Below are 25,651 nucleotides of genomic sequence, written 5' to 3' on the forward strand. Positions count from 1 at the left end.
GTTGCTTTAGTAGTTTGAACTCTTTCTTCTTTTCATTTATTGCCCCTCGTACCGTCTTGTCGAGCCACATTGGTTTCCTTTTAGCTGAGTTTCTTTTATTTTTAAAGGGAATGAACTGCTCACATGAGGTGATTAGGATCCTTTTGAACTTTTCCCATTTTTCCTCCGTACTGATATTTTTGAGGATGTTGTCCCAATTAATGTTACCGATAGTAGTTCTAAGCTCATCAAATTTTGCTTTACTAAAGTTTAGTTTCTTTGCCACTCCCTGATAAGGCTTCCTATTGATTGACAGCTGGAAGTTGATTATATTGTGGTCGCTGTTCCCCAAGTGCCACTCAACCTGCACCCCCTTATACGTTCCGGTTTGTTAGTTAGTACTAGGTCCAGAATGGCCCTCCCTCTTGTTGGTTCCTGCACAAGTTGGTTCAGGTAATTGTCTTTAATTACTCTCAAGAACTTATCACCCCTGTGAGATTTGCAGGTTTCGTTCTCCCATATTATATCTGGGTAATTAAAGTCCCCCATGATAATTACTTCGTTTCGTTTTGACACCTCTTCTATCTGCCTTAGTAGTAAGTCTTCAGTTTCTTCTGTTGTTTTTGGTGGTCTATAGAAGACCCCTATCAGGATTTTGTTATTTTTTCCTCCCTGTATTTCTACCCACAGAGATTCCACCTGTTCGTCTCCTACCCCTATATCCTCCCGTAGCCTCGGCTTCAAGTTCGATTTGACGTACAGACATACCCCTCCCCCTTTCTGGTTCCTTCGGTCTCTTCTGAAGAGATTGTACCCCTGCAAATTCACCGCCCAATCGCTCTTATCATCAAGCCATGTTTCAGTAATTCCGACTATGTCATAACTTTCATCAGTCATTCTTGCTTCAAGCTCGCCCACTTTACCGATCAGACTTCGTGCATTCGTGATCATACAATTTATATCATTTTTTTTGTTTTTTAAATTTGTTTTGTTGCTATTCGTACTTATGGCTGATCTATCAGTTCTAACTGTACTAACCCCACCCCCTGCTCGTCCCCCATTCCCTTTGCTTGGACCTAGATCGCTAATTACACTGGCTACCCCACTATTTCTCATTTTGCCCTCCCCCCAGTCCCTAGTTTAAACACTCCTCCAGCCTTCTAGCCATCTTTTCCCCCAGCACAGCTGCACCCTCCCCATTTAGATGCAGCCCGTCCCTACGGTAGAGCCTGTAGCCGACCGCAAAGTCAGCCCAGTTCTCCAGGAACCCAAATCCCTCCTTCTTACACCAACTCCGGAGCCACTTGTTTACCTCCCTAAGGTCCTGCTGCCTTTCTAGTGTGGCTTTAGGTACAGGTAGTATTTCCGAGAAAACTACCCTGGAGGTCCTCGCCCTGAGCTTGGACCCTAAGTCCCTGAAATCATTTTTGAGGGCCCTCCATTGACCTCTAACTTGTTCATTGGTGCCAACGTGCACCATGACTGCTGGATCCTCACCAGCCCCTCCCAGTAATCTGTCAATCCGATCCGCGATGTGTCGAACTCGAGCGCCAGGAAGACAACACACTGTTCGACGATCCCGGTCTTTATGGCAGATTGCCCTCTCTGTCCCCCTAATAATTGAGTCCCCCACCACTAGAACCTGTCTAGCCTGCCCTGCGCTCCCCGTCCCCGTCTCACTGGAGCAGTCATCCCCCTGGCGTTCAGAGGGCGTGTCGTGCTGCAGCGGTGCTGGCTCTGTAATGGCATCCCCCTCATCTGCCAATCGTGCAAACTTGTTGGGTTGTGCCAGTTCAGGACTAGCCTCCCTGGTTCTCTTCCCTCTATCCCTCCTTCTTTCTGTCACCCAGCTGACTGCCTGCTCCCCCTGCACTTCCGTACTAGCGTCCGCCTCCGCCTCTACCCCAGCGAGTGCCTGCTCAGTGAGCACCAAACTCCTTTCCATGATGTCAATGGCTCTCAGTGTTGCCAGTTGCCCATTTAGATCCAGAATTTGGGCTTCTAAATGTTCGACGTGCACGCATCTTGCGCAACAGTATGCACCCTCGATCGGCTGATCAAGGACCGCATACATTGCACAAGTAGCACACTGGATGACATTGCCAGGCATGGAGCTCATCCTAATGGGGATCTACAATTTACTTGTGGAAGTAGTGAAGATAGACTTGTTCACACTCCGCTCACGCGCTGCTGCAACCGCTCAACCGCTGACCCGCTGCTGCAACCGCTGACCCGCTGCTGCAACCGCTGACCCGCTGCTGCAACCTCTCACACCCTGCTGCAACCGCTGACCCGCTGCTGCAACTGCTGCTGCAACTGCTGACCCGCTGCTGCAACCGCTCACACCCTGCTATAACCGCTTGCCCGCTGCTTCAACCGCTGCTGCAACCGCTGACCCGCTGCCGCAAACGCTGACCCGCTGCTTCAACCGCTGCTGCAACCGCTGACCCGCTGCCGCAACCGCTGACCCGCTGCCGCAACCGCTGCTGCAACCGCTGACCCGCTGCTGCAACCGCTGACCCGCTGCTGCAACCCCTCACCCGCTGCTGCGACCCCTCACCCGCTGCTGCGACCCCTCACCCGCTGCTGCGACCACTCAACTGCTCACACGCTGCTGCAACCGCTCACTCGCTGCTGCTCTCGCGCAATTGCTTACCCGCTGACACGCGCTCACAAAATTTCCCCCCCCCCCGAAGCAATTACAGTGCCCAAACATGGCAGACTTTCACTTCGCCGAGGACCTCAGCCTCTGCCGACACCCTCAGCAATTGTGGGCATAAAGCGGACTTCGATGCTAGTACAGCTGTGAGCGACTCATTTAATTATTCACGGTAGCTTTCACTGCTCCAGAGACTGGATTAACCAGGAAGAGAAGAAGTTCCACAGGCCCAACCTGGCGCAGTTGCATTTCCCCCAGGACATAAACCTCTGCCCACACCCTCAGCAATCGCGGGCATAACCCGGACTCCGATGCTAGTACAGCAGTGAACATCTCATTAATGCAGTAACGCTCCTCTTGTTTTGCCCAAACCAGAGTCTCAGATAACTGTGGTAAGACGAGAGAAAATACATGTTGCCCAGTGCTGATCCCCTGACTTCAAGCAGGAAGAGGAGGTGGCATTACAAGGCCAAGAAACCATGACCAGGACCCGCTATAGTCTGTGTGGGAAGTATGTGAGCGGGCCCTGGGTCAGGCTCGGTCCCAGCAAACACCTTGTGTGACCCAAAGTGCCGCGAGATACATAGCAATGGGAAAACCCATGTGTCCATCTGCACTCTGCACCCTACCTAAGTCAGTCAGTGTATTTGTGCCAGGCAGGTAAAACACCACTATGGGATGTCATTGGGCACCCACAGCATAGGCAAGCCAAAAGAACCCAAAGACAGTTTTAAACCTGATGAAGAACCTACAATGCCCAAACATGGCAGACTTTCACTACGCCGAGGACATAGGCCTCTGCACACACCCTCAGCATTCGTGGGTATAGAGCAGACTCTGATGCTAGTACAGCAGTGAATGTCTCATTAATGCAGTAACGCTCCTCTTGTTTGGCCCAAACAAGTATCTCAGATAACTGTGGTAACATGAGAGAAAATACATGTTGCCCAGTGCTGATCCCATGACCCAAAGCAGGAGGAGGAGGTGGCATTACAAGGCCAAGAAACCATGACCAGGACCCGCTATAGTCTGTGTGGGAAGTATGTGAGCGGGCCCTGGGTCAGGCTCGGTCCCAGCAAACACCTTGTGTGACCCAAGGTGCCGTGAGTTACAGAGCAATGAGAAATCCATGTGTCCACACACTACTCATTATGTGTAGGTGTCAGATAGCTGAACAACTCAATGGGAAAGTCATCTGCACTCTGCACGCTACCCAAGTCAATCATTTTTTTGTGCCAGACAGGTAAAACACCGCTATGGGAGGTCCTTGTGCACCCACAGCATAGACGAGCCAAAGGAACCCAAAGACAGTATTAAACCTGAAGAAGAGAAAAACTTGCAGTGCCCAAACATGGCAGACTTTCACTACACCGAGGACATAGGCCTCTGCACACACCGTCAGCAATTGCGGGCATAGAGTGGACTCCGATGCTAGTACAGCAGTGAACGTCTCATTAATGCAGTAACGCATCTCTTATTTGGCCCAAACCAGTTTCTCAGATAACTGTGATAACACAAGAGAAAATACATGTTGCCCAGTGCTGGTCCCATGACCCCAGGCAGAAGGAGGAGGTGGCATTACAAGGCCAAGAAACCATGACAAGGACACTCTAAAGCCTGTGTGGGAAGCACGTGAGCGGGCCAAGGGTCAGGCTCAGTCCCAGCCTCCACCTTGTGTGACCCAAGGTGCCCTGAGTAAGGCCGCCTGCACACGGGCAGAAATCCCGCGGCGGGATTATCCGCGTGATTTCCGCCACTGAAAGCCTGCATAGGAGTGCATTACAATACGCACTCCAATGCAGATGGCCGCGGTTTGGCCGCGCGAAATGTCGTGCGGCAAACAAACTGCTGCATGTCCTATTTTTGTGCGGGGCTCACAGAGCCTCACACAGAAACGTCACTCACCCGGCCGCCGGCTCCGGTCTGCGCATGCGCCGGCTGATCGGCAGCCGGCACATGAAAGAGCCGGGGCCACCAGGCGCGGGTGAGTACGCGCTCCTCCCTGCAGGCACTGGGGTCGGGTCCCGCGGCAAGAATTCTCGCCGCCAGATCCGACCCGCCCGTCTGCAGGCGGCCTTACATTGCAATAGGGAATCCATGTGTCCCCACACAGATAGCTTAACACTGCAAGGGGAAGTCTTTGAGTTCCTTGGGCTCGCCTATGCTGTCAGTGCACAAAGATGGTATTACACAGGAAGAAATCAGAGTGCCCAACCATGGGAGAGTTTCACCCCACCCAGGACCTTGGCTGCGGCCCACATTTCTGCCCTAGTCAGTCAGTGTATTTGTGCCAGATAGGTAAAACACTGCGATAGGAAGACTTAGTGCACCCATAGTATAGACAGACCCCTGTAACATTCCTGTAGCAAAGGTATAAACAGACCCCAGTAACATTTCTGTAGCAGAAGTATAGGCAGACCCCAGTAACATTTCTGTAGTAAAAGTATAGACAGACCCCAGTAACATTTCTGTAGTAAAAGTATAGGCAGACCCCTGTAACATTTCTGTAGTAAAAGTATAGGCAGACCCCTGTAACATTTCTGTAGCAGAAGTATAGGCAGACCCCAGTAACATTTCTGTAGTAAAAGTATAGGCAGAGCCCTGTAACATTTCTGTAGCAGTATAGGCAGACCCTTGAAACATTTCTATAGCAGAAGTATAGGCAGATCCCAGTAACATTTCTGTAGTAAAAGTATAGGCAGACGCCTGTAACATTTCTGTAGTAAAAGTATAGGCAGAGCCCTGTAACATTTCTGTAGCAGAAGTATAAGCAGACCCTTGTAACATTTCTATAGCAGAAGCATAGGCAGACCCCAGTACCATTTCTGTAGTAGAAGTATAGGCAGACCCCTGTAACATTTCTGTAGCAGAAGTATAGGCAGACCCCAGTAACATTTCTGTAGCAAGAGTATACGCGAACCCCTGAAACATTGGTGTTCCATGAGTGTAGGCGAAGGCCGGAAAAATTAGTTAGATAATAGAGATGAGCAAGCACCAAAATGCTCGGGTGCTCGTTACTCGGAACGAAATTATCGCGATGCTCGAGGGTTCGTTTCGAGTAACGTACCCCATTGAAGTCAATGGGCGACCCGAGCATTTTTGTATTTCGCCGATGCTCGCTAAGGTTTTCATGTGTGAAAATCTGGGCAATTCAAGAAAGTGATGGGAACGACACAGAAACGGATAGGGCAGGCGAGGGGCTACATGTTGGGCTGCATCTCAAGTTCACAGGTCCCACTATTAAGCCACAATACCGGCAAGAGTGGCCCCCCCCCCCCCTCCCAACAACTTTTACTTCTGAAAAGCCCTCATTAGCAATGCATACCTTAGCTAAGCACCACACTACCTCCAACAAAGCACAATCACTGCCTGCATGACACTCCGCTGCCACTTCTCCTGGGTTACATGCTGACCAACCCCCCCGCACGACCCAGTGTCCACAGCGCACACAAAAGTGTCCCTGCGCAGCCTTCAGCTGCCCTCATGCCACACCACCCTCATGTCTATTTAGAAGTGCGTCTGCCATGACGAGGAACCGCAGGCACACACTGCAGAGGGTTGGAACGGCTAGGCAGCGACCCTCTTTAAAAGTGGCGGGGCGACAGCCCTCAATGCTGTACAGAAGCAATGAGAAATATAATCCTGTGCCACCGCCATCAGGAGCTGCACACGTGGGCATAGCAATGGGGAACCTATGTGCCATACACTATTCATTCTGTCAAGGTGTCTGCATGCCCCAGTCAGACCGCGGTTTTTAATTCATAGACACAGGCAGGTACAACTCCCTACTGTGAAGTCCCTGTGGACCGACAGCATGGGTGGCTCCCTGGAACCCACCGGAGGTACATAAAAATATCCCATTGCATTGCCCAACACAGCTGAGGTAGTAATGTTGTGCTTAATGCAGGTGGGCTTCGGCCCACACTGCATGCCCCAGTCAGACTGGGGTTCTTTAGAAGTGGAAACAGATGCATTTATAATTCTCTGTGGACCCACAGCATGGGTGGGTGCCAGGAAGCCACCGGCGGTACATAAAAATATCCCATTGCATTACCCAACACAGCTGAGGTAGTAATGTCGTGCTTAATACAGGTGGGCTTCGGCCCACACTGCATGCCCCAGTCTGACTGGGGTTCTCTAGAAGTGGAAACAGATGCATTTATAATTCTCTGTGGACCCACAGCATGGGTGGGTGCCAGGAAGCCACCGGCGGTACATAAAAATATCCCATTGCATTACCCAACACAGCTGAGGTAGTAATGTCGTGCTTAATACAGGTGGGCTTCGGCCCACACTGCATGCCCCAGTCTGACTGGGGTTCTTTAGAAGTGGAAACAGATGCATTTACAAGTCCCTGTGGACCGACAGCATGGGTGGCTCCCTGGAACCCACCGGCGGTACATAAAAATATCCCATTGCATTGCCCAACACAGCTGAGGTAGTAATGTTGTGCTTAATGCAGGTGGGCTTCGGCCCACACTGCATGCCCCAGTCAGACTGGGGTTCTTTAGAAGTGGAAACAGATGCATTTATAATTCCCTGTGGACCCACAGCATGGGTGGGTGCCAGGAAGCCACCGGCGGTACATAAAAATATCCCATTGCATTACCCAACACAGCTGAGGTAGTAATGTCGTGCTTAATGCAGGTGGTTTTCGGCCCACACTGCATGCCCCAGTCTGACTGGTAATATATACCTTAACAGTAACCTCGTTGGTGGTAATGTGGTGGTGACTGCGGACCTGGTAATGCGGTTTTATGTAGTTGGTTTTCGGAATGTGGCCAGGATTAAGGGGGCCGTGGCGGGGGGATGGTGGTGGTGCTCTCTTGTTGTGTCGTTAAAGGTGAAATTCTTGGACTGCCACCAGACGGACCAATGCAAAGGTATTTGCCAAGAATGTTTTCATTGTTGGAGGAGGAGGGGGATGTTTTGGAGGCACTATGTGTCCTCTCCACGTGTCCGTGGTTATATGCACCTTAACAGTAACAGCGTTGGTGGGAAATGGCCTCGCCGCCATCATGTCTTTGTGAAGCCTCTGTTTCCACACCCCAGTTACATACCATTAGCAGCGGTATAGGCAGAGCCCACAATTATTAACATTTCAGCGGTAGCATTAGGAACAGGCCTCACTAACATATCACTAGCAGCAGTATAGGGGGAGCGCAGTCTTAGTTCCATTTCAGTTATAGTAGCACTCAAGACAGGCCCCAGTAACATTCCCATTGCAGCAGTTTAGGGAGATAACAGTCTCTTTCACATTTCAGTAGCTGCAGTATAGACATTTATGTAGCTAAAGTGTAGGCCAACCCCACACACCTTTCTGTACCATGAGTGCAGGCGAAGAACATAGAAATTACAATGATTACACTGTAGGTGAGGGCCCAAAAAAAATGGTGTACCAACAGTACTAATGTACCTCAGAAAAAATTGGCCATGCCCAACCAAGATGGCAGGTGAAACCCATTAATCGCTTTGGTTAATGTGGCTTAAGTGGTAACTAGGCCTGGAGGCAGCCCAGTTGAACGAAAAATTGGTTCAAGTTAAAGTTTCAACGCTTTTAAGAGCATTGAAACGTATAAAAATTGTTTAGAAAAATTATATGAGCGAGCCTTGTGGGCCTAAGAAAAATTGCCCGTTCGGCGTGATTACGTGAGGTTTCAGGAGGAGGAGCAGGAGGAGGTGGAGGAATATTATACACAGATTGATGAAGCAGAAATGTCCCCGTTTTGGATGGTGAGAGAGAACGATGCTTCCATCCGCGGGTGCAGCCTACGTATTGCTTAGGTATCGCTGCTGTCCACTGGTGGAGAAGAGAAGTCTGGGGAAATCCAGGCTTTGTTCATCTTGATGAGTGTAAGCCTGTCGGCACTGTCGGTTGACAGGTGGGTACGCTTATCCGTGATGATTCCCCCAGCCACACTAAACACACTCTCTGACAAGACGCTAGCCGCAGGACAAGCAAGCACCTCCAGGGCATACAGCGCGAGTTCAGGCCACGTGTCCAGCTTCAACACCCAGTAGTTGTAGGGGGCAGAGGCGTCACCGAGGACGGTGCTGCAATCGGCTACGTACTCCCTCACCATCCTTTTACAGTGCTCCCGCCAACTCAGCCTTGACTGTGGAGTGGTGACACAGTCTTGCTGGGGAGCCATAAAGCTGGCAAAGGCCTTGGAGAATGTTCCCCTGCCTGCGCTGTACATGCTGCCTGATCTCTGCGCCTCCTCTGCTACCTGGCCCTCGGAACTGCGCCTTCTGCCACTAGCGCTGTCGGATGGGAAGTTTACCATCAGTTTGTCCACCAGCGCCCTGTGGTATAGCATCATTCTCGAACCCCTTTCCTCTTCGGGAATGAGAGTGCAAAGGCTCTCCTTATACCGTGGATCGAGCAGTGTGTACACCCAGTAATCCGTAGTGGCCAGAATGCGTGTAACGCGAGGGTCACGAGAAAGGCATCCTAACATGAAGTCAGCCATGTGTGCCAGGGTACCTGTACGCAACACATGGCTGTCCTCACTCGGAAGATCACTTTCAGGATCCTCCTCCTTCTCCTCCTCCTCCTCCTCCTCTGGCCATACACGCTGAAAGGATGACAGGCAAGCAGCATCTGTCCCCTCAGCAGTGGGCCAAGCTGTCTCTTCCCCCTCCTCCTCATGCTCCTCCCCCTCCTCCTCAACGCGCTGAGATATAGACATGAGATTGCTCTGACTATCCAGCGACATACTGTCTTCCCCCGCCTCCGTTTCTGATTCCAAAGCATCTGCCTTTATGCTTTGCAGAGAACTTCTCAAGAGGCATAGCAGAGGAATGGTGACGCTAATGATTGCAGCATCCCCGCTCACCATCTGGGTAGACTCCTCAAATTTTCCAAGGACCTGGCAGATGGCTGCCAACCAGGCACACTCTTCTGTAAATAATTGAGGAGGCTGACTCGCACTGCGCCGCGCAAGTTGGAGTTGGTATTCCACTATAGCTCTACGCTGCTCATAGAGTCTGGCCAACATGTGGAGCGTAGAGTTCCACTGTGTGGGCACGTTGCACAGCAGTCGGTGCACTGGCAGATTAAACCGATGTTGCAGGGTCCGCAGGGTGGCAGCGTGCGTGTGGGATTTGCGGAAATGTGCGCAGAGCTGGCGCACCTTTCCGAGCAGGTATGACAAGTGGGGGTAGCTTTTCAGAAAGCGCTGAACCACCAAATTAAAGACGTGGGCCAGGCATGGCACGTGCGTGAGGCTGCCGAGCTGCAGAGCCTCCACCAGGTTACGGCCGTTGTCACACATGACCATGCCCGGTTGGAGGCTCAGCGGCGCAAGCCAGCGGTCGGTCTGCTCTGTCAGACCCTGCAGCAGTTCATGGGCCGTGTGCCTCTTATCTCCTAAGCTGAGTAGTTTCAGCACGGCCTGCTGACGCTTGCCCACCGCTGTGCTGCCACGCCGCGTGACACCGACTGCTGGCGACGTGCTGCTGCTGCTGACACATCTTGATTGTGAGACAGAGGTTGCGTAGGAGGAGGAGGAGGGTGGTTTAGTAGAGGAAGCATACACCCCCGCAGATACCACCACCGAGCTGGGGCACGCAATTCGGTGGGTGGGTAGGACGTGAGCGGTCCCAGGCTCTGACTCTGTCCCAGCCTCCACTAAATTCACCCAATGTGCCGTCAGGGAGATATAGTGGCCCTGCCCGCCTGTGCTTGTCCACGTGTCTGTTGTTAAGTGGACTTTGGCAGTAACCGCGTTGGTGAGGGCGCGTACAATGTTGCGGGAGACATGGTCGTGCAGGCCTGGGACGGCACATCGGGAAAAGTAGTGGCGACTGGGAACCGAGTAGCGCGGGGCCGCCGCCATCATGCTTTTGAAAGCCTCCGTTTCCACAAGCCTATACGGCAGCATCTCTAGGCTGATCAATTTTGCAATGTGCACGTTTAACGCTTGAGCGTGCGGGAGCGTGGTGTCGTACTTGCGCTTGCGCTCAAACTGTGGCGCTAGCGACGTCTGGACGCTACGCTGAGAGACATTGCTGGATGGGGCCGAGGACAGCGGAGGTGAGGGTGTGGGTGCAGGCCAGGAGACGGTACTGCCTGTGTCCTCAGAGGGGGGTTGGATCTCAGTGGCAGGTTGGGGCACAGGGGGAGAGGCAGTGGTGCAAACCGGAGGCGGTGAACGGGCATCGTCCCACCTTGTGGGGTGCTTGGCCATCATATGCCTGCGCATGCTGTTGGTGGTGCCTCCCCAGCTGATCTTGGCGCGACAAAGGTTGCACACCACTGTTCGTCGGTCATCAGGCGTCTCTGTGAAAAACTGCCACACCGTAGAGCACCTTGACCTCTGCAGGGTGGCATGGCGCGAGGGGGCGCTTTGGGAACCAGTTGGTGGATTATTCGGTCTGGCCCTGCCTCTACCCCTGGCCACCGCACTGGCTCGGCCTGTGCCCACACCCTGACTTGGGCCTCCGCGTCCTCGCCCGCGTCCACGTCCTATAGGCCTACCCCTACCCCTCAGCATGGTGTATTACCAGAGATTTGATTTCCCAGGCAGGAAATAAATTAGCGCAAGCCTGCTGTTAAACGTAGCTGGCTGCGTATGATTTCTGTTTATGTTCTGCACCCACCACACACGTACCCAGAACGCTGAGGACTGTCAGAGGCAGGCCAAATAGAATGTTTCCCTTTTTTTGGTAAAGAAAAGGCCCACTGCGTATATTCAATCAATAATATATGTCTTCTGGGCCTGCAAATGTGTCACAGAACTGCAGGGTTGCAGAGTTATTAACTACAGCAGAGCGGTGATTTTTCCCAGGCAGGAAAGAAATTGGCGCAAGCCTGCTGTTAAACGTAGCTGGCTGCGTATGATTTCTGTTTACGTTCTGCACCCACCACACACGTACCCAGAACGCTGAGGACTGTCAGAGGCAGGCCAAATAGAATGTTTCCCTTTTTTGGTTAAAGAAAAGGCCCACTGACTATATTCAATCAATAATATATGTCTTCTGGCCCTGCCTACACAATTCTCTCCCTGTAGTATTACTGCAGGGCGCAATGCTCTGCACAGCCGATTTAAAAAAAAAAAAAAAAAATGCAACACTGCTAACAGCAGCCTGCACAGTTCTGCACATGGTTAAATGTGGCCCTAAGAAGGACCGTTGGGGTTCTTGAAGCCTACACTCACTCCTAACACACTCCCTGCCTAACCACCACTTCTGTCCCTGTAGTATTACTGCAGGGCGCAATGCTCTGCACAGCCGATTTTGAAAGAAAAAAAAAGGGCAACACTGCTAACAGCAGCCTCCACACGGATAGATGTGGCCCTAAGAAGGACCGTTGGGGTTCTTGAAGCCTACACTCACTACTAACACTCTCCCTACAGCAGCTCCGGCACCAGCAGCACTGTCCCTCAGCTAACTCACAAGGCATCCGAGGCGAGCCGCGGGAGGGGCCGACTTTTATACTCAGGTGACATCTGATCTCCCCAGCCACTCACAGCAGGGGGGTGGTATAGGGCTTGAAAGTCACAGGGGGAAGTTGTAATGCCTTCCCTGTCTTTCAATTGGCCAGAAAAGCGCGCTAACGTCTCAGAGAGGAAACTGAAAGTAACCCGAACATCGCGTGGTACTCGTTAAGAGTAACGAGCATCCCGAACACGCTAATATTCGCCCGAGCATCAAGCTCGGACGAGTACGTTCGCTCATCTCTATTAGATAACAGTATAGGCGAGGGCCAGAAAAATTAGTGTACCAAGAGTACTAGTGTACCCCTGAAACATTGCTCAACCGAGAGGGCAGGTGAAACCCATAAATAATTTTTAAAGATACAGCTCGCTGTTGCTTAATTTGTAACAGAGCCTGGAGGCAGCCCTGTGAAAAAAATGGTTTCTGTTAAAGTATCAATACTTTTGAAGCTTTGAAAAATTGTAAAAAAAAATTGTTAGATGAGCCTTTTGGGCCACAGAAAAATTGGCAGTTCAGCATGATGACATGATGTTTCAGGAGGAGGAGTAGGAGGACTAATATCCGAGAGTAATTGACAAAGCTAATTCCCCCTTTTTTTCCAGTGATAGAGAATGCTTTTTTCTGCGGTTGCAGCGAAAAGAATCTTTAGGTTCCGCCACTCTCTGCCGGTGGAGAAGAGAAGTCTGGTGAAATCCAGGCTTTGTTCAATTTTATGAGTTTAAGCATGTCGGCACTGACAGTTTACTGGCGGGTACGCTTATCAGTGATGATTCCCCCAGCTGCACTAAACACCCTCTCTGACTAAACACCCTTTCTGTACGCCCTGGTACAGATTCCAGGGAGCACAGTGCAAGTTCGTGCCACGTGTCCAGCTTTGACATCCAATAGTTGTATGGAGCAGAGGCATTACGGAGGACGGTAGTACGATCGGCTACGTACTCCCTCACCATCTTTTTACAGTGCTCCCTCCGCTTTGACTGGGGAGTGGTGACACAGTTTTGCTGGGGAGCCATAAAGCTGGCAAAGGCCTTGGAGAGTGTTCCCCTGCCTGCGCTGGACATGCTGCCTGATTTCTGTGCCTCCCCTGCTACTTGACCCTCAGAACTGCACCTTCTGCCACTAGCGCTGTCAGATGGGAAGTTTAGCATCACTTTTTCCACCAGGGTCCTGTGGTATTGCATCACTCTTGTACACCTTTCCTCTTTGGGAATGAGAGTGGAAAGGCTCTCCTTATACCTTGGGTCGAGAAGGGTGTACACCCAGTAATCCGTGTTGGCCAGAATGCGTCTAACGTGAGGGTCACGAGAAAGGCAGCCTAACATGAAGTCAGCCATGTGTGCCAGGGTACCAGTACGCAAGACATGGCTGTTCTCGCTAGGAAGATGACTTTCAGGATCGTCCTCCTCCTCGCCCACAGCCCATACACGCTGAACAGATGAGAGGCAAGCAGCATGGGTACACTCTGCAGTGTGCCCAGCTGTCTCTTCCCCCTCTTCCTGCTCCTCCCCTCCTCCTCCTCCTAAACGCACTGAGATATAGACATGAGGGTGGTCTGGCTATCAAGCGACATACTCTCATCCCCCGTCTCCTGTTCCAACCGCAAAGCATCGGCTTTTATGCTTTGCAGCAGACTTCTCAGCAGGCATAGCAGCGGGATGGTAATGCTAATGATTGCAGCATCGCCGTTCACCATCTGGGTAGACTCTTCAAAGTTTCTGAGGACCTGGCAGATGTCTGCCATCCAGGCCCACTACTCAGTAAAGAATTGGGGAGGCTGACTACCACTCCGCCGCCCATGTTGGAGTTGGTATTCCACTATTGCTCTACGCTGCTCATACAGCCTGGCTGGCCAACATGCAAAGCGTAGAATTCCACCATGTGGGCTTGTCGCACAGCAGTCAGTGCTCTGGCAGATTAAACCGATGTTGCAGGGTCCTCAGGGTAACAGCATCCGTGGTGGACTTGCAGAAATGTGCGCAGATGCGGCGCACCTTGCCGAGCAGGTCAGACAAGTGGGGGTAGTTTTTCAGAAATTGCTGAACTACCAGATTGAAGACGTGGGCCAGGCATGGCACGTGTGTGAGGCTGCCGAGCTGCAGAGCCGCCACCAGGTTACGGCCGTTGTCACACACGACCATGGCCGGTTGGAGGCTCAGCGGCGAAAGCCAGAGGTCGGTGTGTTCTGTCAGACCATGAAAAAGCCAGAGGTTGGTGTGCTCTGTCAGACCCTGCAAAAGCTAGAGGTCGGTGTGCTCTGTCAGACCCTGCAGCAGTTCAGGGGCCGTGTGCCTCTTGTCACCTAAGCTGATTAGTTTCAGCACGGCTTGCTGACGCCTGCCCACTGCTGTGCTGCTGCGCAATACCGACTGCTGGCGACGTGCTGCTCACACTTCATAATTGAGAGGTAGAGGTTGCGTAGGAGGAGGGGAAGGGTTTAGAAGAGGTTCCATAAACCGCCGCACATACCAGCACCGAGGTAGGACCTGCTATTCTGGGTGTGGGTAGGACGTGAGCGGTCCCAGGCTCTGACTCGGTCCCAGCCTCCACCAAATTCACCCAATGTGCAGTCAGGGAGATATAGTGGCACTACCCGCCAGTACTTGTCCACGTGTCCGTGGTTAAGTGGAGCTTCCCAGTAACCGTGTTGGTGAGGGCCCGTGTAATGTTGCGGGAGACGTGCTGGTGCAGGGCTGGGACGACACACCTGAAAAAATACTGGGGACCGAGTAGCGCGGGACCGCCGCTGCCATCATGTTTTTGAAAGCCTCCGTTTCTACAAGCCTGTACTGCAGTATTTCCAGGCTGATTAATTTGGCAATGTGCACGTTTAAAGCTTGTGTGTGCGACAGCGGCGTATTTGCGCTTTCGCTCCAACGCTTTTGTTAGCGACAGCTGAACGCTGAACTGAGAGACATTGCTGGATGGGGTGGAGGACAGTGGAGGTGAGGGTGTGGGTGCAGGTTGGGAGGCGCTCGTGCCTGTGTCCTGAAAGGGATTTTGGATCTGTGTGGCAGGTTGGGCACAGGGGAAGAGGCAGCGGTTCGACCCGGAGGCGGTGAATGGCCTTCGTCCCACCTTGTGGGGTGCTTGGCCATCATATGCCTGCGCATTCTGGTGGTGGTGAGGCTGGCAGTGGTGGCTCCCCGGCTGATCTTGGTGCGACACAGGTTGCACACCACTGTTCGTCGGCCGTCAGTGCTCTCACTGAAAAACATCCACACCTTTGAACACCTAGCCCTCTGCACGGAGCCTTGGCACGAGGGGGTGCTTTGGGAAACAGTTGGGGGGTAATTCGCTCTGGCCCTGCCTCTACCCCTGGCCACCCCACTGCCTCTTCCAACCTGTCCTGCTGCTGCACTTGCCTCCCCCTCTGAAGACCTGTCCTCAGTAGGCTTAGCAAACCAGGTGGGGTCAGTCACCTCATTGTCCAGCTGCTCTTCCTTCGATTCCTCTGTGCGCTCCTCCCTTGGATTTACTGCCCTTACTACTACCTCACTGACAGACAACTGTGTCTCATCATCATCATGATCCTCACCCACTGAAAGCTTTTGAGACAGTTGCCGGAAGTACCTAGCCTCATCACCCGGACTCCGGGAACTTTCCAAAGGTTGGGCATCAGTCATGACAAACTCCTCAGGTGAGACAGGAACCATTTTTTCCCACTCATGGCAGGGACCCGAGAACAGTTCCTGGGAGTCTGCCTGCTCATCAGAATATGTCATTTTCATGGAGTGAGGAGGCTGGGAGGAAGGAGGAGCAGCAGCCAGAGGATTCAGAGTTGCAGTCCCTAAGCCGGGAGTAGTGGACTGCGTAGAAGACTGGGTGGTCGATACATTGCTGGATGCATTTTCTGCCATCCATGACAGGATCTGCTCACACTGCTCTGTTTGTAAAAAAGGTCTACCAAGCAGACCCATAAATTGTGATATGAAGCTGGGGAGTCCAGAAACTTGCCTCTCTCCTAATCCCGCAGCAGCCGGCTGTGATTCACCACGCCCAGCAACTCGGCCTGGACGTCCACGTCCTCGACCCTTACCCCTACTCCTCATCATGGCAGATTAAGAATAGAGCAGGGCCCAAATAAATTACCCCACTGTACAGCACTGACAACTGGGGCTTAATTCACTGCACACAGAGACTTGTAGATAGCCGAGGCTCTATGCTGTGACTTGAAAAAAGGAACCCGCTGTCTTGCGCTGATACCTAGGGGTAATTTACTGCTCGCAGAGACGTGTAGATAATAGAGGCTGTAGGGAGTTGATATCGTGAGACGCCCTGCACAGCGGCTGAGCTGAAATACTTTGCAGTGGCCCCAGTGATTTTACAGTACTGTTTAGCTGTAAGACCGCTGTCTAATTCACTGCAGACAGAGAATGATATAAATGAGGTAGTTCGCATCAGGCTAGGAATATTTTGAGTGCCCTTGCACGATGAGAGCGGTACTTTACGGCACTGCAGCCAGAAAAAAAGTCTAACTGAAAGGCTGCAAACAAGCCTAGCTGCGTTATACAAATTTATTGAAGCACTAAAACTCCCAGCAGGCCTGAAGTAAAATGCACACGGTCAGATGTGGCCCTAAGAAGAAGCTTTGAGGTTTTTGCACGGATACGGACTGTATAGTGTATATTATTTTCCCTGTAGAAATGCTGTTGCCCCAACACTCTGCGTCTAATTCACTGCACACAGAGAATGGTATAAATGAGGTAGTTCGCAGCAGGCTAGGAATAATTTGAGTGCACTTTCATGATGAGAGCGGTATTGTACAGCACTGCAGCCAGAAAAAAGTCTAGCTGAGAGGCTGCAAACAGGCCTAGCTGTGTTATACAAAAATATTGAAGCACTAAAACTTCCAGCAGGCCCCAAGTAAAATGCACACGGTCAATTGCAGCCCAACGAAGGAGCTTTGGGGTTGTTGTATGGAGGATACGGACTGTATAGTGTATATTACTTTCCCTGTAGAAGTGGCTGTTGCCCCAACACTCTGCGTCTAATTCACTGCAGACAGAGAATGGTATAAATGAGGTAGTTCGCAGCAGGCTAGGAATAATTTGAGTGCACTTTCACGATGAGAGCGGTAGTGTATGGCACTGCAGCCAGAATAAAGTCTAACTGAAAGGCTGCAAGCAGGCCTAGCTGCGTTATGCAAAAATGGAAGCACTACTACTTCCAGCAGGCACCAAGTAAAATGCACACGGTCTGATGTAGCACTAAGAAGGACCATTGGGGTTCTTGAAGAAAGGACCTATGCTATCACTTTCCCTAACTCAGCAGCACTTTCCCTATACTCTGTATAATACACTGCAGACTGAGAATGCTATAGCTGTAATGGCCTGCACAGCCCGAGATGAAAAAGAAATTGTGCACAACTGCTCGCAGCCAGCCAAAACAGTAATGGACATGGTCAGATGTAGCCCTAAAAAGGACCGTTGGGGGTCTTGAAGACAGGACCTACGCTAACACTTTCCCTATATCAGCAGCAGCACTTTCCCTAACCTCTGCAAGTGTTTGTCTGAGGCGAGACGCCGGCAGGACCACTTTAAGTACTCAGCGGTCACCTGATCTCACCAGCCACTCACTGCTGTGAGGTGGGATAGGGCTGGCACGTCACAGGGGGAAGTGGTAATGCCTTCCCCGCATGTCTATTGGCTAGAAAATGGTGCTAAATATGCGGGGAAGGAAATGGAATTGACTCGAGTACCGCGTGGTTTTCGTCTCGAGTAATGAGCATCTCGAGTACCCTAATGCTCAAACAAGCATCATGCTCGGACGAGTGTGCTCGCTCATCTCTAATCCTTATAAGTTTAGCCTGTATGTCTGGAGCTGTTCCAAGGTAAAAATATAGTATGAACCAAACATAACAACTGCTTTTGAAACCCCTTTTACTTCTAGGCTGTGCCCAAATTAGCTTGGAAGGCTGACTAGCAAAAGACTCTGTTACTGCTGACAATGCTGAATCCCTATGCCTGCTATTATTTAGTAGTCTGCTATTATTTAGTAGCGTAATACAATGCATTAGCATATTCCATCATTTCATCCTGTGGAATTGTCTATATATATAAAGACGAAAGCCCTCACTGACTCACTCACTGACTCACTGACTGACTGACTCGCCAAAAGTTCTCCAACTTCCCGATGTCGTAGAAACATGAATTTTTACGCAAGCATAGACTATCTCCAAAATAGGAAAAGTAATTGGGTCCCAACTCAATTATTCAATTCTAGCGCAAAAGAATTGGCGCCGAAATTTAACGTACATACTCTAAATCTCTCACTTCCCAATGTCATAGAAACGGGAAATTTGGCATGGGCATTGAATATGTCATAAATAGGAAAAGGTAATGGGTCCCAACTTGATTATTCGATTCTATGCGCAAAAGAATTAGGGTCCAAATTTTACGTACGGAATCTAATTTTCTCACTTTCCGGGGTCACAGAAACGTGAAATTTGGCACGAGCATTGATTATCTCATAAATAGGAAAAGCTAATGGGTCCCAACTCAATTATTCAATTCTATGCGCAAAAGAATTAGCGTCCAAATTTTACGTACGGAATCTAATTTTCTCACTTTCCGGTGTCATAGAAACGTGAAATTTGGCACGAGCATTGATTATCTCATAAATAGGAAAAGCTAATAGGTCCCAACTCCATTATTCAATTCTAGCGCAAAAGAATTGGCGTCGAAATTTTACGTGCGGAATGTAATTTCTTTACTTTCCGGTGTCATAGAAACAGGAAATTTGGCACGAGCATTGATTATGTCATAAATAGGAAAAGCTAATGGGTCCCAACTCCATTATTCAATTCTATGTGCAAAAGAATTAGCGTCCAAATTTTACGTGCAGAATGTAATTTTCTCACTTTCCGGTGTCATAGAAACGGGAAATTTGGCACGAGCATTGATTATGTCATAAATAGGAAAAGCTAATGGGTCCCACCTCCATTATTCAATTCTAGCGCAAAATAATTAGTGTCCAAATTTTACGTGCGGAATGTAATTTTTTCACTTTCCGGTGTCATAGAAACAGGAAATTTGGCACGAGCATTGATTATTTCATAAATAGGAAAAGCTAATGGGTCCCAACTCCATTATTCAATTCTATGCGCAAAAGAATTAGCGTCCAAATTTTACGTGCAGAATTTAATTTTCTCACTTTCCGGTGTCATAGAAACGTGAAATTTGGCACGAGCATTGATTATGTCATAAATACGAAAAGCTAATGGGTCCCAACTCGATTATTCAATTCTAGCGCAAAAGAATTAGTGTCCAAATTTTACGTGCAGAATGTAATTTTTTCACTTTCCGGTGTCATAGAAACGGGAAATTTGGCACGAGCATTGATTATGTCATAAATAGGAAATGTAATGGGTCCTAACTCGATTATTCAATTCTATGCACAAAAGAATTAGCGTCCAAATTTTACGTACGGAATGTAATTTTCTCACTTTCCGGTGTCAAAGAAACGTGAAATTTGGCACGAGCATTGATTATGTCATAAATAGGAAAACCTAATGGGTCCCAATTCGATTATTCAATTCTATGCACAAAAGAATTGGCGTCAAAATTTTACGTGCGGAATGTAATTTTCTCACTTTCCGGTGTCATAGAAACGTGAAATTTGGCATGTGCATTGATTATGTCATAAGTAGGGAAAGCTAATGGGTCCCAACTCGATTATTCAATTCTATGCACAAAAGAATTAGCGTCCAAATTTTACGTGCGGAATGTAATTTTCTCACTTTCCGGTGTCATAGAAACGTGAAATTTGGCATGAGCATTGATTATGTCATAAGTAGGGAAAGCTAATGGGTCCCAACTCGATTATTCAATTCTATGCACAAAAGAATTAGCGTCCAAATTTTACGTGCGGAATGTAATTTTCTCACTTTCCGGTGTCAAAGAAACGTGAAATTTGGCACGAGCATTGATTATGTCATAAATAGGAAAACCTAATGGGTCCCACCTCCATTATTCAATTCTAGCGCAAAAGAATTAGTGTCCAAATTTTACGTGCGGAATGTAATTTTTTCACTTTCCGGTGTCATAGAAACAGGAAATTTGGCACGAGCATTGATTATTTCATAAATAGGAAAAGCTAATGGGTCCCAACTCCATTATTCAATTCTATGCGCAAAAGAATTAGCGTCCAAATTTTACGTGCAGAATTTAATTTTCTCACTTTCCGGTGTCATAGAAACGTGAAATTTGGCACGAGCATTGATTATGTCATAAATACGAAAAGCTAATGGGTCCCAACTCGATTATTCAATTCTAGCGCAAAAGAATTAGTGTCCAAATTTTACGTGCGGAATGTAATTTTTTCACTTTCCGGTGTCATAGAAACGGGAAATTTGGCACGAGCATTGATTATGTCATAAATAGGAAATGTAATGGGTCCTAACTCGATTATTCAATTCTATGCACAAAAGAATTAGCGTCCAAATTTTACGTAAGGAATGTAATTTTCTCACTTTCCGGTGTCAAAGAAACGTGAAATTTGGCACGAGCATTGATTATGTCATAAATAGGAAAACCTAATGGGTCCCAATTCGATTATTCAATTCTATGCACAAAAGAATTGGCGTCAAAATTTTACGTGCGGAATGTAATTTTCTCACTTTCCGGTGTCATAGAAACGTGAAATTTGGCATGTGCATTGATTATGTCATAAGTAGGGAAAGCTAATGGGTCCCAACTCGATTATTCAATTCTATGCACAAAAGAATTAGCGTCCAAATTTTACGTGCGAAATGTAATTTTCTCACTTTCCGGTGTCAAAGAAACGTGAAATTTGGCACGAGCATTGATTATGTCATAAATAGGAAAAGCTAATCGGTCCCAACTCCATTATTCAGTTCTATGCGCAAAAGAATTAGCGTCAAAATTTTACATGCGGAATGTAATTTTCTCACTTTTCGGTGTCATAGAAATGGGAAATTTGGCACGAGCATTGATTATGTCATACGTAGAAAAAGCTAATGGGTCCCAACTCCATTATTAAATTCTATGCGCAAAAGAATTAGCGTCCAAATTTTACGTACATAATCTAAATTTCTCACTTCCCAATGTCATACAAACATGAAATTTGGCACAAGCATTGATTGTGTCATAAATATGAAAAGTTAATGGGTCCCAACTTGATTATTCAATTCTAAGCGCAAAAGAATTAGTGTCCAAATTTTATGTACGTAATCTAATTCTCTCACTTCCCGATGTCATTTTATATAAAGGAAACGTCGCTTTGTTACCTCCACGTGGTGTTTCCTGGGTAACGCAGAGAACTATGCAAAATGGTGAACATATGTTTTTTCCTCAGTATCTCTAAGGTAACCACGACTTCATAAGATTTTCCGTGTGAACACCAGATAAACACCAGTACCAAATTAACTCGGACGAAGCCGGGTATATCAGCTAGTATTGATATAAAGGTCATAAGTCAGCAGCACTAGAGTGTAAATTGGGAGGCAAGTTCATATTATAGAAGACAAATAGAAACTTGATATGAGTGAGGGGAAAACTGGCTAGATAGTCATTGTCTCTATGCAAGCGAGTTTCTTACAATTGCTTATTATGACAATATACATTATGACAGTTTAGCTTTAACATTAAATCATTTCATTAAGTTCCATTTTCCTGAAATTGGCCTCATTCTTTATTTTTTTATTTTAACTTAAATAATATACTATCTGGGAGAAATACAACTTTGCAAGTATCACTTGCATCACTTTTGTCCAGTTAATAGTAAGTTAATAAGATTTTGATTTTCTTAAACATAATTGATTAGATGTTTTGCTAATTTCTCAAAACTTGCCAATGGGAATATTATGAGACAAGGGAGCTTTAATCTCTGAGACATTACTTAGTAAATAAAACCTCTAAATTTAACAGTGAGGTAATCTACTGTAATTGTAAATCAGATGATTAACACAATTAATTCCCAGGAGTTTGCAAATCCCCTTTGCTTCCACTGTTTACTCTATCTTTTTTAAATAGATTTCAATTCCAATAATTATTTCGTGAAAGTGAGCAGAAGTTTTATATAATACAAATAAGATAAAGATTTAGCTCTTCTAAGAAATCTACTGGGAAATCTTTCATTAAACTAAACAAACTAAATAATAAAAGTTTAACACAACTTCTGAGAGTAAATAAACCACATGGGTAATTGAAGTTTAAAATGTATGACATGCACAAAACTAAACTTTGATCAGAAGAATATTTTCTAACTTGTATAAAACTCTGTATGGGTAAAATAAATTTAATGTAAGAATGTAATTACAGCCCTTCACAGTAGTAGACAGATTAAAACAAATACTTTATTTATATTAGTTAACATATAATGGGCTTACACAGACAAACTCACATATATAAAAAATACTGGCCAGGGAGCGGTGTGTGTGGTGCCGCAATATGTAAAGTAATAAATTAATCGACAAGTCACCAATAAGGACAAGAATAGAGATTATCCAATATAGCTATAAGATGGACTAAAACACGGCGCTTGAACATCCACAACACCTTGAATTATTCTAGATTCATAAATTCTACAGACCAATAGGCTGATCGCATACTCCCCCTGAAAAATAGGGACACAAACTTGCCCTATATAGATGCAAGTGGGGGCTTATTCATAGTGCTACAATAAATGGATAGCACCGCATGCACAATTCTATAGTTCAGTTCATCCGTATAAAAATACAAAAGGGGCTTATTCACAGTGCTCCAATTGATTAGAGGCACCTCATATACGGTTCTTGGTTCAAAGCGTTTCTATGTCTAATATCGACATTTCATCAGGAACCTTACAGTAATGATACCAATATTAGGTCTCAATATTGACAGCTGGGTATGGAATAGAGCTAAGATGGCTTTTAGCAATTTCAGAGAGACTAACTCAAGTGGTCGTTAGGCTCAATAGACCGATGTTAATGGTGACTGGTGGTTTATAGATGACACCACCAGTATTCACAGTGCTACAATTAATGGATGACACCTCATGCACGATTCTATGGTTCAGTTCATCCATATAAAGATACAAATGGGGCTTATTCACAGTGCTCCAATTGATTAGAGGCACCTCATATATAGTTCTTGGTTCAATTAAGACACTGACTGAAAAATATAAGCTGATTGTAAACTCGCACTGGAGAATAAGGACACAAAGTTGCCCTATGTAAATGCAATGGGGCTTATTCACATTGATACCATAAATGGACAGCACTTCATGCACAATTCTATAATTCAGTTCATTCCTGTGGAGATACAAAAGCGGCTTATTCACAGTGCTCCAATTGATTGGAGACACCTCATATGCGATTCTTGGTTCTGTATCTCTAACTGAATCTAGGTGAAAATTCCCAGAACAGCAGAGTATAATTTCTATAGAATCAATTCACTCACAATTGAGTGGATAGATGTCAGCAGTGACTTAAGGATCTATAGCAGGTATATGATCCTGGATATATACGAGTCTTAGTCCTATAAGAGTATAAGTTTGAGAGCAGTATCTCTATCTTGATCACTGTAATTCACTAATAGCCCAGACCAGTGATCAGTAGCTACAGCCCTGAGTCAGTAATTAGCTCAAATATTCCCCCAAAACACTAACAGAAGTCCATCAAAATAGTAAAAGATACAGTGAGAGATAACGCCTCCAGACCAGGTGATAGACCGTGGAATGTAATGAAACGTTCTAAATAATTGAATTATTAAAAATATTTTAAAGTAATCTAAATATCGCAATAACAATTTTTTGCACAATTTTTCCAATTATATACTATTGTATATTCCTTTATTATTATATATACTCATTTTTTAACCTTTAACCTTATAGTGTTACTTGTCTTGATAGGCTGGGCACTAAAATCATCCCAATTTTTGCAAAATTGAATCAGGTATAGAGATGAGCGAGCACACTCGTCCGAGCTTGATGCTTGTTCGAGCATTAGGGTACTCGAGAACACCCCGCGGTACTCGAGTCAATTGCATTTCCTTCCCCACATGTTTAGCACCATCTAGCCAATAGACATGCGGGGAAGGCATTACCACTTCCTTCTGTGATGTGCCAGCCCTATCCCACCCCACAGTAGTGAGTGGGTGGGCCGATCAGGTGACCATGGAGTACTTAAACTGGTCCCGCCCGCGGCTCGCCTCAGACGCATGCTGGCAGAGGTTAGGGAAAGTGCTACTGCTGATATAGGGAAAGTGTTAGAGTAGGATCCTGCTTTAAGACCCCCAACGGTCCTTCTTAGGGCTACTCTTCACAGTGTGCATTACTGTTGTGGCTGGCTGGGAGCAGTAGTGCACCAATTTTTTTTTTAAGCATCTCGGGCTGTGCAGGCCATTTTAACTATAGCATTCTCAGTCTGCAGTGTATTATGCAGAGTTTAGGAAAAGAGCTGCTTATATAGGGAAAGTGTTAGAGTAGGATCCTGTCTTCAAGAACCCCAACGCTCCTTCTTAGGACTACATCTGACTGTGTGCATTACAGTTGTGGCTGGCTGGGAGTAGTAGTGCATCAATTTTTGTATTACACATCTAGGCCTGTTCCCAGCCTTTCAGTAATTGTATTCTCAGGCTGCAGTGCCGTACAACCAGCTCTCAGCGTGAAATTGCTCTCTAATATTTCCTAGCCTACTGAAAACGACTTCAGTTATACCGTTCTGTGTCTGCAGTGCATTAGACAGAGTGTGGGGGCACAACCACTATTATATAGGGAAAGTTATATACACTATACAGTCCTCCTGATCCTCCATGCAAGAACCCCAACACACCTTCTTAGGACTACATCTGACCGTGTGCATTATAGTTGTGGCTGGCTGGGAGTAGTAGTGCATCAATTTTTGTATTACGCATCTAGGCCTGTTCCCAGCCTTTCAGTAATTGCGTTCTCAGGTTGCAGTGTCGTAAAACCAGCTCTCACCGTGAAATTGCTCTCTAATATTTCCTAGCCTACTGCAAACAACTTCAGTTATACCTTTCTGTGTCTGCAGTGCATTAGACAGAGGTCTCACCGCTAAACAGTACTGTAATATTTCCTGGGCCACTGCAAAGTACTTCTGCTCTGTCACTGTGCAGAGCTTCTCACAATACCCAATTCTTGGTGGGGTTGAGATAGCCGCAGTTACCAGCACTATCGACTGGCTTTAGAGTCTTCTCCCACTCCACAGAGCCTCGATTATCTAGGAGTATCTGCGAGCAGTAATTTACCCCTTGGTATCAGCGCAAGACAGCGGGTTAATTTTTTCAAGTCACAGCCTAGACACTCCGCTATCTACAAGTCTCTGTGTGCGGTGAATTAAGGCCCAGTTGTCAGTGCTATACAGTGGGGTAATTTATTTGGGCCATGCTCTATTCTTAATCCACCATGATGAGGAGTAGGGGTAAGGGTCGAGGACGCGGACACGGACATCCAAGTGAGGGTGTGGGCACAGGCCGAGTTCCTGGGCGTGGTGAATCACAGCGGGCTGCTGCGGGATTAGGAGAGAGGCAAGTTTCTGGGCTCTCCAGCTTCATATCAAAATTTACGGGTCCGCGTGGTAGACCTTTATTACAAACAGAGCAGTGTGAGCAA

The sequence above is a fragment of the Eleutherodactylus coqui genome, chromosome 4, assembly GCF_035609145.1.
Source record: "Eleutherodactylus coqui strain aEleCoq1 chromosome 4, aEleCoq1.hap1, whole genome shotgun sequence".
NCBI classification, from domain to species: Eukaryota; Metazoa; Chordata; class Amphibia; order Anura; family Eleutherodactylidae; genus Eleutherodactylus; species Eleutherodactylus coqui.